The 14631-nt window shown below is 31.8% G+C and overlaps 1 long non-coding RNA gene across 1 annotated transcript; it reads right to left on the bottom strand.

Moving 5' to 3' along the window:
- Positions 1–3254: 3254 nt before the first annotated feature.
- On the bottom strand, positions 3255–14387 carry LOC308640615. Its single transcript, XR_014020313.1, has 3 exons — positions 14303–14387; positions 13190–13291; positions 3255–3313 (listed from the first exon to the last, which is right to left on the bottom strand). It is a non-coding gene; the product is annotated as an uncharacterized lncRNA (long non-coding RNA).
- Between the last annotated feature and the right edge of the window lie 244 nt (positions 14388–14631).

The following is a 14631-nucleotide window of genomic DNA, read 5'->3' as shown; positions in this document are numbered from 1 at the left end:
TTTTAATTATAACATCTATCTGTGGTAATATTTGATTCTAGGCAATTCAGCTTCTAACTTTGAAATAATAATTTACACGTTCCTTACCAACAAACTAAATTCTCCCAATGTGACACCAAATGAAAGAGGCCGCTCTGGATCAGTGACCTACCAAAGAAAAGGGACACTTAAATATACCGATGGTGAGGACAAATCCATGCTCTACCCTTTACAATAGTCAGCAGAAGGAACTGTTTACAAACAAGTCATACAACCCAACTGTATGTGTGGAAAAGAAAGGAGAGGAAAAAATAATATGGGTGGCATTATCAATATTTTACAGGTACAATACTAAAATAGTATTTTCCAGTGGAAGTCTTTTTCTTACAAAAAATAAGAGGATACAGTAACTATGACTAAAGAGACTCTTCTCTAGATAGCTGAAAGAGGACAGTCCTTCTATCTCATTAAAGATGTCCTTCATACATAAAACAAGGTGCTACAGATAACACTGCCTGTAAATAATTTTTAAAACATTTAAGATGTTCACACTTGGAAATGTGAACTATCTCTTTAAACCTTTAATTTCTGGAAATTTAAAAAATGCTTTATTAGGAAAAACTCTTAGATTGTAATATTTAATTTCCTCAATCACTTCACCCAAAACCTACCAATGTGAAGCTGCTGTTGTTTCTGATCTTCAGTACCATGGCTCTGTTTATACATTCTACTTAAACTACCACAGTGTGTCCAGCTTACTGCCTGAGCCATCCCAAAGATGCTCAAGCCACAGAACTATCTGCTTCTGACAGAAATTTGGAAAAGTAGGGTGAGAGGAAGAATAGCTTTCTAAACTATCCACCTGGGGCTCAAATTTTGTCACATGGACCTTTGTCAAAGAGGATGTGTGCGCATACACACTGGCTTAAGGGAAAAGCACTACAGCTTTATGAGCCTGATTTTGTCATTAATATCAGATCTCTGGATTTGTAGCAAAACATTTTCCTTTTTTCCTACACTCATCTTTACACCAAAAGATGACTGGTTCAAAACAACTTGCTGCAATTTTAGAAGGAACTTTAACAAATCCCAACTCCACAGTTGCTAATATACTACCTAAAAATTACAGCAATTAGGGGCTGGGATTGTAGCTCAAAGGTAGAGAGCTTGCCTTGCATGTGTGAGGCACTAGGTTTGATCCTCAGCACCACATAAAAATAAATAAATAAAATAAAGGTATAAAAAATTACAGCAATTATTTAATGAGCATCTTTATGATAAATTATTTTATTTTCCCCATTTCTTACATTCTATATTTCTCATAGCCTTCTAGATACAATAATTAAGGTGATCACATTGAAAGAAAGAAAATACAAGAATCATTTGTTCTTTTTAATTTCATTACTTTTAAATTATTTTAATACATTTGGTCACTGACAGCAATTTAAATGATTGATGTTACTTATCCCACTCTTGTGCATCTCTATTTTTTAATTAAATAGAAAGAAATAATGTACCTTTCTAATTGTATTCAGTCAGGAGACAGCTCAGTTTAGATTCAAATTAATGTTCCCATTCACTAATATGTCATTAGGAGGTTTTTGTTTTTTAATTGACAAATAAAAATTACATCTTTATGAAGTACAATATGTAAGAATCGAAGTAACATACTCACCACTTCATATACTTACCATTTATTTCTGATGAGAACATTTAAAATCTATTCTTATAATTTTGAAATATACATTATTATTAACTATAATAAACTTACAGTACAACAGAATACCAGAACTTAGTCCTCCTATCTAACCAAACCTCTGTACCCTCCAACCCACCTCTTCTCTTTCTGTCCCCAATTTCTGTAAACCATCCTTCACTCTCTACTTCTATGAGTTCAGTTTTTTTAGATTCCATATATCTTGCAGTATTTGTCTTTCAATACAGCCTACTTCATTTAATGTAATGATTTCCAGTTCCATCCATGTTGCTGCAAATGACAAAACTGCCTTCTTTTTTTAAGGCTGAACAGTATTTCCTGTGTACAACATTCCCTTTATCCACTTAGAGGCACTTCAGTTGCTCCCATATCTTGGCTACTATGAATAGCACTAGAATAAATATGTAACTGCTGACATCTCTTCCAAATACTTACTTCAATTTCTTTTAATATATACCCAGAAACAGAACTGCTGTATCTTATGGTAATTCTATTTTTCATTTTTGAAGGAAACCTCCACAGTTTTCCAAAATTAGGTATAATTTATATTCCCACCAACAGTGTATAAGGGTCCCCATTTCTCCACATAGTTTCAGCAATAATTCTTTTACTTCCATGATGTGCTGAGCACATTTTCCTAAGTTTGTTATGAACATGGATGTTAGAAGTTAGATTTCTGTTAAATGTTTTTTAACAAAATTCACTTTAATAACACCTTAAAACCAAAAAGATAATATCAATATAATTAAAAAAAAAAACTACAAGTGTGTCTTACTAAACACTAAGTTATACAGAGGACTAGGGAAGGAAAATAAACTCTAGTATGTCCACACTGCTTTAATTCAATTCAAACTTAAGACAAATTTAATATAAAAATGCAAATTTATTTTTAGAAGAGATGGAATAACATTTCTAATTTCCTAGTCAATGACAAAATTCAAGGCTTCTTTCATATGTTTCAAACTTTTAAAGAACAATACATATTAAGATCAAGGGATCTCATTTTAACTAAACTAATCATTATTAATCAACTGATATTAACCTTTGGTTTTAAGTAAAGTTTGGTTTCTAAATATATTGTAAGTAGCTGTGAGTAGTTCAACTATATGAAATGTAAAGAGAAAAAGACTGTAGTCAAGTGAGGAGGGTTTTAGACCCCTTTCTGCCAACTACCATGACCACTGATTATTTCATCACCTTTTGGAACTAATTTTATTGTCAATATAAAAAGAAAAGTAGTTATTTAACGTTATAAGTATTATTAACACATAAAACAATTTTTTAAAAAAAATAGAGGTCAATCCACATGATAATTTTATGCTATATTTACATCTGGAGATGGCAAATAAAAGCAGCCCACCACAGGAGATATGATAACATACTTCAAAGACAAAAATCAATCTTAGATTTAAATTGGGTACAAGTAATCCCTATATGAAAAATGAAGAAAATCATTAAACATTATATCTAATTACTATCTTAAACCAAATAATCTGAAATAACTTACATCATCTTCATATTTAATGTGAATATCTGTGATTTTTACTTGTACATTTGTTATTACTTGCGTTGCCAATTTTTCCAAAAATGTATCCTTTTTGGCTTCTTTTGGCTTATCTGTTAAAAAATAGAAAAATACAAGCTCAAGAATTGAAATTCACACATACGTTACAAGCAATGACCAAAGGAGAGCTAGGATACTACTCAATGGAAATTATGCCTATTCTAGTGTCTTTATTTTTTTTTAGATTTTAGATTTTAATATGTATTTTCAACTTAAAACTTACTTTTGAAGTTAAACTGTAATCTAACATTAATTTTGCCTTCCAACACAGAAATCAAGTGGCATTGTGCATAAACAACAAATGGCATAAAAACTACTTTTACCTACCTTTTGAGCAATCAAGACCTTTAAAATGTTTCTTAAAATGATTTTTGTGCTTTTTACGCTTACGTCCTTCTCAGTGGAAGCATTTTAGTGAGAAAAGGATAAAATTCATGTTAGCAGACAAGAGGACAGAAAAGAAAATAAGAGAATTCTTCCTGAGAGCAAATTCTGGTACAACTTACTTTACCTTATTCTAAACTGATCTATTATTTTAATACAAACACAGATTCACAAACTTTCTTTGGTCTAGAAAAACATTCTTCAGTAAAGAATAACCTACTTTAATCTACAAAATAATTTGGCAGGTGAAATTATAAAAAAACTGGATAAACTATCCATTTGCAATGATCTCTGTAATATATATAACTTTACAATATGAAGTTTCATTTCAATTTGAGTCTGTAATCAAAATATTGGAAATGTAATAATGACAAAAGGAACATAAATGAAATGAATGAGTATGTTGCCAACAGATGAACTCCTCTGGATGCTATACTTCAAAAACAAAATTATTTAATTAGTTAAAGATATAAACAATATAAGAGCATAAACTATACATTGAACTGTTTTTAAATTAGTTGTTATTACTTTAAAATTATATCCTCTTTTTATTTGGCACTGCCTCAGTTTATTTTGGTGTTATCCGACACCTGTTTTACCCAATTTCCAAATCTTTATATTCAATTGCCTACTAGGCATCATCTCTAGAACTCCGAGGCAGTCTCTGAATGGTCCCCTGTCCTCTAATCTCCATCCTTATCTCCTATTTAAGGTCCTTCCACACTGCTACCAGAATGTCTTCTAAAATATTACTCACAGATTGTTAATCCCGTCTTCAAAATCGTTTAGAGGCTCTCTGAAGCCAGCCAGATAAAATCAAAAAGTATCTGCATGGCATAAAAGGTCCTGCCATTCATCCTTGCACTAGAAACTACCAAAATACTACTTCAACTTTCCAAAACAAGCCATACTTTCTAATGCCTAATGCCTTTCTACACATAATTCCCTAAACTTGGGCTGCCTTTCCTGAATTTTTTTACTAGGCAAACTTCTAGGTTTCCAAATCTCAGGTCCAGCTCTGCTGCTTATTACGAAACCTTTTAAACTCCTCAAAGCAGCTCTAGGATCTGCATCTTATATAAAATTCCAATAAACAATGATTACACTGTATTTGAAGCATCTGCACAATTCTCTTGCCACCAGGCAGGAAGCTTCCTTTAGGACAGGGATTAATTAATGTCTGGGCATAAAGTACACAATATATACCTGTTCAAATGAATTTTTAAAATCTATACTTGAACATTCTAATAAAATACAAACTCAATATTATTTAAATTTCAGAGAATACATGTGAAATTTAGCTTGAAATTTCCAATTTGTTCTTTATACCTGCAAACTTCTCTACTGTAAAGTTAAGAATCAAATTCTAATTACAAGACTAAAACCCGAGTTTCAAGAAAAAAAATATTTAATAAATATATAAAAGAATCTAGGGCTGGGGATGTGGCTCAAGCGGTTGCGTGCTTGCCTGGCATGCGCGGGGCGCTGGGTTCGATCCTAAGCACCACATAAAAATAAAATAAAGATGTTGTGTCCACCAAAAACTAAAAAATCAATATTAAAAAATTCTCTCTCTCTCTCTCTCTCTCTCTCTCTCTCTCTCTCTCTCTCTCTCTCTCTCTCCTCTCTTGAAAAAAAAAAAAGAATATGGACAGTTTTAATATCATTGTTTTTTGCCACAAGGACAGTCCCTAATTTTATTCCAGTCATAAACTAAACATACTGAGTTTATTTATGAGACTGAGTTCTCCAAGAAATACCATTTGAAAAAGGACAAATCAGAATAGCCCCCCAAAACAATTTCATTTGGCTAAAATTGCTTTTTAGAGACAGATTCTGATTCTCTTCAGATCTAACTTGTTGTCTTTCTAGTTACACATTTGTTCTAGCCCTATGTTCTGTTTTTGATCCAATGTTAGATGCACCATGTTAGACCTTTCCAAATGGGTTCAAAACTAAGCTGAGCACTGCACAGCTCTTTAAATAAATAGTCTAATAAATCTGATGAACAGTAAATGATGATTCTCAATCATACTCTAAAGTAGTTCCCAAATATCTTGATCTTGGAACCCTTTGTCACACTTAAAACCTAAAGATTCTAAAGTGCTTTTCGTTTATATGGATTATAACTATTGATATTTACCATACCAGAAATTGAGAATTTTTAAAAATATTTTTGTTAATTCAATTAAAATCACCAAACCATTTCATCATCACATAGATAGCATATAGTTAAGAAAAATAATTACATATTTCCAAGCAATTATAGTACAAAGACTCATAATCACTTTACTTTCTTATAAATCTCTTTAATATCTGGCTTAGTAGAAGACAGCTGGATTCACATACCACCTTCTGTCTTTAATCTGTTGAGGTATGTGGTTTTGGAGAAGTATATGATTAAAGTCTGATTTAACTACAGATATACAACCAAAAAAGGGAAAAGTATTTTCAAGGCCTTTTCATATCTATGAACATGACATCAAAATTCAACAAATGGCAGTTTGTAAAAGGTAGATCCATCATGGAATATGAAACCTTGTAAATGAATTTTTCCTCCAAAAAAAAAATCAATGGCCCATCTTACATTTTAAATGAGGCTTTTACACATGCATGACCTTTTATCATTCATTGTTAATACAGAATTTTCTTAACCGAATTAGGCAAATCTTCCAAATATTGAATCATTTCATTACTTAACATCAGAAGTCACATTTGTTAAGATCAAATCTCATCAGAAAGTGTTTAAAGACTGGGAAGCTGCCCAGCTCAAGGTGACAAATACAAGTTTTCTAAAATTCTAATTTCTCCTCAAAAAGCTCAAATTTTATCATTAGCAACAAATATTACTAGTTGATTTTACTTGAAGTTGTTTTGCTGAAGTGTCTACCACATATCCAAATATGAATGACAGCATTCTGTCAAGTAAAAATAACCTTCTTAAAAAGCAACTAGTTCAGCTCACAACTCAATCAAATGCATCTTCTTTTCCTTGAGATAGTCAACATCCTTCTGTGTGCAGAAGTGTTTTTATTCTCTTTTGTTTCATGGAATACTAAAGAGACATACACTCAAGAGTTAAAGTTCATTAATATTAAATTTTTCCTAATATATAAAGAAAGTTTTTCAGAAAAACTGACATTCATTTTGGTTTTTGTGTACTCTGAGTGGATGGTAGTGAAGAATATAATGGTTACCAGTACAGTCTGGTGTACTGTCTTGAATCACACTAAGGCAGCCAGCAATTTTATTAACCCCTGCCTCTGTACAAGCAATGCAAATGTCAAATCCAATAATGTCATAGGATTATTATGAAACTGTTTCAAGAACCACTGCTCTACGGTAAGAAAAACACAAACAATGACAATAAAAAACTAAATTCAAATGAGGAAAGAATATACACTCAGAAACTAAAAAGAGGAAATGATTATGAAGTATACATTGAATCCTAGCCAATGAAGATAACATAAACAAAATTAACTATTGTCATTGTAGAATCACCAACATTCTGAGCCTCATTTTAATCCATGCTAATGCACCTTTTAAAAAGGGCAGAGGAAGGAATGAAGGTTCACTGGATGGGGGGAGGTTCACTGGATGGGGAGTTTCATTAGGGGGATAGGAATGGAAAAGATACTAAAATGAATCTGACATAACTTTCATATGTCCATATATGAATACATGACCAGTGTAACTCCACATCATGTAGAACCGCAAGAACAGGAAGTTATACTCCATGTATGTATGATATATCAAAATACATTTTACTGTCATATATAACTAAAAAGAAGGATTTTTTTTAAAAAAGGAAACTGAATTAATTAGCAACTTAATTAGTCCTTGTTCTGCTATTTTTTAACAATGCCCAGAGATTTTGTTAAGATATTTGAATGGGTCACTGGAATTCATTTATATGTTAGGGGTAGGTTACTTCTAAAAGGATCAGAAAACACAGTAGCAGACTACAGAAAACTGGTTCAATTATAGCCACAAAATTACACACTATGTATCTCCATGATATCTTTTATATTAAAGTAACTATAAGACAACACAGTCAAACACACTTATTAAGGGGTAAATATGTTAGAAGGGAAACTGCTTTCAAGATACTTAATGCTGTGAATCTGCCATGCAAATTCTTCTTCCATTTATCAAAATGAATCTACATATTAAAAAAGTCGATAGTTGCAGATGTAACTCTAAGAGAATGTTTAATGTTTAAAATACAAAATACAAAGCAGTATGGAGTTTCCTTGGAAATCTGGGAATGAAACCACCATTTGACCCAGTGCCTTGCAAATGCTAGGCAAGTGCTCTACCAGTCTATATATACTCAAAGGACTCAAAAACAGCATACTACAAGGACACAGCCCCATCAATGTTTATAGCAGCAAAATTCACAATAGCTAAACTGTGGAGCCAACCTAGATGCCCTTCAGTAGATGAATGGATAAAAAAAATGTGGCATATGCACACAATGGAATTTTACTCAGCAATAAAAGAAAATAAAATCATGGCATTTGCAGGTAAATTGATGGTGCTGGAGAAGATAATGCTAAGTGAAGTTAGCCAATCCCAAAAAAACAAATGCCGAATGTTTTCTCTGATATAAGAAGGCTGATTCATCTTGGGGTAGGGATGGGGAGCATGGGAGGAATAGATGAACTCTAAATAGGGCAGAGGAGTGGGAGGGAAAAGGAGGGGGCAGGGGATTAGCAAGGATGATGGAATATGATGGACATCATTACCCAAAGTACATGTATGAAGACATGAATTGGTGCCAACATACTTTATATACAACCAGAGATATGAAAAGATGTGCTATATATGTGTAATGAAATTTGTAATGCATTCTGATGTTGTTTATTTTTTTAAAAATCAATAAAATTTTTTAAAAAAGAAATGTGACTAATTCAAATATAAGTAAATAAAATACAAAATATAAAATGCACTTGCCATTCATTCATCATTAAATTAATATAGAAAGTTCCTGAAGACTTATATAAAGTTCAATAAATCCAAGTATTAATTTTTAATTGATTTCTGTATTTGGACAACTTCCTAGTATATAAAAGAATCCTACTATAAATCCTAAAGCAAATGGCCTTCACTTTGCCTTTGTGAAGTTTCAAATCTCAATATGCTGAGTAGGACAGTAGTCTAGATGTGTCTCTGGAGTTACTACAAAGGTGAACAATCCAGAAGGATATGAGCAGAAACACAAGTACTTATCAAGGTTCTGATTAAAGTCTTGTTATCTCCCGCCTCTGAAAACAAAATCCACTTTATTGCTTTTTAAAAGTTTGAAAATCACTGCTGTAGGAGAGAGGAACTGCTTAATTCAGAAATTATTACTGTACCAGAAAAAAAGGCAGTCCAAAATTGACATACGTAGATCAAACTGTGAGATTCCCAAGAGCAGTGAATCATGTTTGTATACCCATGCATATCTGGCTTTAGTCCCCTGCTTCAAATACACTCAAAAATCTTTTATATTCATTCTTATTAATGATGGCTATATAGCATTTACTATTTCTGTCCCAAATCTAACCTAACCTAGACATCAATGTACTTGCCACAAGAAGACACTCAAATACTTAGTGAATGAATGAATGGATGGATGCAGAAGGTAGGGAAAAGGGAAGATGGTAAACGGTGAAGACATAAATTACATTTCCATATTTTTCTAAAGGATGGCACACCGTCAAATGGACTTCACTATACACAAGCATGAATAAAAATATATTTGTATATAGTTGAATATAATTAATCATGCATACCCACCAGGCTTGACGTCCTTGTAAACAAAGTTTTCCAAGCCATACATGAACTCCCCTGAATGTGCGCCTGCATCCGCATGGCAGCAATAACCAAAATGCAAAGCATTTAAAAGACACCTTTAATCTCAAATGTAAGATATACCTAAACCTAATTTTATAGAATTAGAAATCATGTAGCAAGATAAATAAAATTTAGTGACAACAAAACCACTTATTTCTAATATTCACAGTAATACCATTCTTATTCTTTCAACATACAAACTTTGTTTTCATAATATTAAAACAAAAATTCTAAATAATTAAAATTATAATTTCTTATTTCAAATTAAGCAAGGTAGTCAAATATCAATTATAGCTAATGCTCCTTGAAATCTTTAACAAAATTTCAAATAGAACAAAAATTTGTTTTTTGGTTCTCTTTTTGCCTGCCATTTTGCTCATTTTTTGGAAAAAAAAAATATTATGAAATATTTGACATTGAGTTAGGTGAAATGACTTCATTTTACTTTAGTCCTCTGCTTCAGATACACTCAAGAACCCTCTATATTCATTCTTACTAATGATGGCTATATAGCATTCACTATTTCTGTCCCAAATCTAACCTAACCTAGACATCACTACAAGTTTAACCTCCTAAATCACAGCTCTGATGCTCTGATTAGTGGCTTCTTAGATTTCTTTTCCATCCCCAGCCCTTTTTTTTTAAATATTTTTAGCTGTAGATGGACACAATACCTTTATTTTTTATTTACTTTTTAATATGGTGCTGAGAATCGAATCCAGTGTCTTGCAAATGCTAGGCAAGTGCTCTACCACTGAGCCACAACTCCATCCCCAGCCCTTTTAAAATTTTTTATTTTTGAGACATGGCCTCGCTAAGTTGCTGAGGGTGGCTTTGAACTTACCACTCTCCTGCCTCAGTCTCCGGAACTACTGGAATTACAGGCATACCCACTGTGGCCAATTCCCTATATTACTAAAAAAGGGAAAGGAGAAAAGTTACTAACTCCCCCCCCCCGCCCCGCTACAGACTAAAGTTCACTGTTGCAGAGTTAAGAAATACGATCTACAGCCAGACTGGATTCAACCCTAGCTCTGCCATTCTTTCCCTATGTGATTTAGAACAAATTATGTAACTTTCAACATACTCCCCCATAAAATGGAAACAATAACAGCACCTATTAAATGAGTTAATTCATAGAAAACACTTGGAAGAGTGACTGGAAAATATTAAGTGTTCAATAAGTGTCAGTTATCAATGTCAGTATCATTTTATCATCATCATTAGGACATTTAAATCTCTTCAAATTTACCTACACTTAGCTTTCCAACCTTATATCCAAACACACCACTACAAACTCCCAAAGTGTCAGCTGTTCTCCACAGATAATCTACACTTTCCATCTTCACTATCCACTCTCCTTTCCATATTGTTAACATTCGGCTGGATATATAACTTCATAGCATCTGCCCTGATCTCTTTGGCTGAACCCAGTATGCTCATTCTGAATGCTCTTAACATTCTATCTGCACCTCTTTGATGGAACTCAACACTTTATCCTAGTTATCATTATGTCTTATTTGCTCAGTTAAAATGTAAAGTCCTTGATACTCAAGTCCAAGGATTTTCTAATTTTTGTGTTTCCAACAATGTGTAGAGCAGACTGGCATGAAACTATCCAGGATATTGATACTAGAGGATATTGCCTTAAAAATTCTAATTTTTAACCTAGCATTGTATCCCCAGACAACATAAGTGGAAAAGTAAAACATAAAGGCATCCAGCTCTGAAAGAATTGTCAAAATTATATGCAGTACATACTTACTTAAAAACTATTAGATGTGCTCCAGAAAAAAAGGACTAATTTTAGAAAAAAGAAAAAAGAAAAAGACCTGAGACCCAAGAAAGAATGAATTAAACACAGAGAAGCAAGGAGGATCGGTCCCAAGATGAAAACTGTGTAATTGGCCTAAAAGCAACCAGTGCAGAGGAAGGACTCCAAAGAAAAAAAAAGGGGGTAGGTGTAAAGAGCCAACAGATGGGTTTGGGTAACTCATGGGCTGGGGGTATAGCTCAGTGGTAGAGTGCATGTCTAGCATACCAGATGCCCTGGATTCAATCCCCAGTTCAAATAAATATGTGTATGTGAGTGTGTGTGTGTGTATAAGCAAATAAAAAAGGAAGCACTTACAATTTTAGAAAAAAAACAAAGACTGCATAAGAAAGAAGATATAATCATAGTATATCATAATGACCTAGTAATGTAAATGTAATCTAATAGTTGGTCAAAAACTATGATATATCCATATTATGAGAAGAAGAAATCTGTGGTGATTAAATCCTTAATTACTAATTATCTTGGAAGTCCTAGATAATTCCTTAGATTAATTAAATAGACAATGATAGAATGTTAATATTGCAAAAAATACAGTTCCCTTTAAGGAGCAGGTCAGAAGAGTAGTAAAAGTGGACTGCCATTTTTTATCCTAAATTTTTTTGGCAAAACTATTTCATTTTTAAGTGTGCAAATATATTACTTTGATAAAATTAACATTGCAGATATAGAATCTAGCATTTAGTAATCTTCTGACTTTACCATGAATTAAACTTTCCCTTTATGATAGCCTTCACAAGAAAATAAACTCACTCCAGTGAAATGAAAGGAAAAAACTATCTAAGAGTTTGTTAAGGCTAAATCTTCAAAAATGAAATCACAGTTATATTTTCATTGTTTTTCCATAATATTAAGCAACACTCCAGTTTAGCAAGTGAAATAAATAAAAATACTTTTTTAGAGCAAATCAGCATGAGGATTTTATTTTTACTTTCATGTACTGCTGTTTACACTTTAATCATCTTCTCTTCTTTCTGAGTCCCTACATGTGTGCAACAGTGCTTTCATGCTTTTAAAATCAAGAAAGAAGTAGAAAAATAAGTCTGAAAAGAAGCAACCAAGCAATAACTATTAATTAATAATGTCAAAATGTAAAGCATCTAAAGGTCAGGGTTATCTTTTATCATTCACATGACTACTATAATATGAATATGTGACCTATATCCACAGAAATTAGAATATTGAAATGCAAATTGAGGTTACTATATTTCTTAACAATTAAGGAAAAATAATCTATCTCAATATAGTAAGAAATAAACTGAATGTTTAGCAAAGTCCAACTCATCACTCTACAGACTTTTTTTCTCATCATTCTTACATTATAAGCCAAAATCAAAATTTAAACCAACAAATTATCAGATCTCTTTCAATAAAAACAAAAATTAAAACTTAAAGCAAGATATTTAAACTTTGATACTGAAAGAGTCAAACTTTTTTTAAATATCCCAAACAATATCAAGAGAGACAACTAGAACTAGAATGACAAGAGAATTTCTACTGAACATATTTCACTGTAATAATGTTCTTGCAAGAACACAGGTAAAAATGCACCCAAAGAAATTCTTAGGGCTTGACCAAAACTGCAGGAATTTATAGAATTTGAAAGTCTTCTGATAGCATAGTAAAAATGACTGGTTAAGAAAAGTGTGAAAAACAAACTGGCAGAGAGAGAAAAATCACACAGAAAAAGTCAGTCTTAAATGTAGTTCTTTAAAAGTTTATAATCAACATCTTAAGATATAGTTTTAAAAGAAGATTCTTTAGAACTACAGCCTTAGAAGGCTTATGAAAGCATCCTCTTCAAAGGGCATTAAATATATCTAAAATACATAGGAATACTTATATTACCTAAAACATAAATTTACTATACCTTTCTCTGCTGCTTTTTGAAGGGCTTCTTCAATTCGGGAAAGTTCTTTCTGCTTAATATCCTGCAAAGATTTGTCTTCCTTCTCAGCATCATACTTAATACCTAAAATACACAGTTAATTGTATAAGAAGAAGTGGATTTAGTAAGTAATTAAGTGGAAAAATTTCAGCCTAATTGCATAAATCATATACGAAAATTGTTTATAAACCTGAAAAACACTTCTGCATTCTTTTTTTAATATTTATTTTTTAGTTATAGTTGGACATAATATCTTTTTAATATATATATATATATATATATATATATATATATATATATATATATATTTAGGTTTCTTCAGGTGGACATAATATATTTATTTATTTATTTTTATGTTGTGCTGAGGATTGAACCCAGGGCCTTGCATGAGCTTTCTACCGCTAAGCCCCAACCCCAGCCCCAACTTCTGCATTCTTAGTTTTACAAAATGTTTAAACATTAATGAATCCCATTTTCTTATAAAACATCAAAAAGAAGGAAGGAAGGAAAAGCTTATAAGGAAAAAGAAGATAGGGAAAAGGTGGAAAAGAGAAAGTAAGTAAAACAGAAACAAAAAGAAGACAGAAAATATATCAGACTATTGTCAGTTATTATCTGAGTTATAAAAATTTTTAGTAAACCCCAAAATAATTTCATATCCAATACCACCTGGTATCAATAAAGGTTGATAAAAAAGACTTTCAAAGTAATTCAAGAATATGTACCAGCAATCATAAAATACATACACCCTTTTTATCTAGTACATCTTTTAAATTTATTACATTCTCAAATCTGTCTAATGCATCTCAACAGGAAGTGTTAGATGCAAAATAATTACACATAGAGGACAGCATAATTTTAAAATAGGCTAAATTTACTCTGTTTTCAACAATAACACAAAATATTTTATAAATAAATGTAACAATGTAGCATACATACATATGTAAGATGTGTATTTTGCATAAATATATGTGATTAGTTTATTTATATTACCTCCTAGCTTACTAAATACATTAGAATACTTAGCCCAATTTTTGTTACTTTGGTAACAATTAATTTCACTGTGATGTTACTGTCATACATAAAATGACATACTTGCTCCAGGGACAACAAGCAGGTATAATCCCTCGAGGGTAGCAACAACTGCTTCTCCATAAAGGATTTTCCAAGGAATCTTCAAAGTTAATTTATCTAAAGAAATATAATTTCAATCTTAAATGTTCATTTGACTGCTCAAGTAGATAATAATAAATTTCTTACTTTCCATTAAGAAAAAGTACAACAAAACTCTCCATGCATATTGTGTTTACATTGCTCAGAAAAAAAATGAAAAGACTCCAAGATTCAAGTTAACAAAGATAGTTTCCATATAATAGTACCATTATAAGTAAATATTCACATTATGCTTTATCTTTATACTCTCC

This window comes from Spermophilus citellus (genome assembly GCF_964194105.1).
Source record: "Spermophilus citellus genome assembly, contig: SCAFFOLD_55, whole genome shotgun sequence".
Lineage (NCBI taxonomy): Eukaryota > Metazoa > Chordata > Mammalia > Rodentia > Sciuridae > Spermophilus > Spermophilus citellus.
This window is presented reverse-complemented; position numbering and strand designations above follow the sequence as displayed.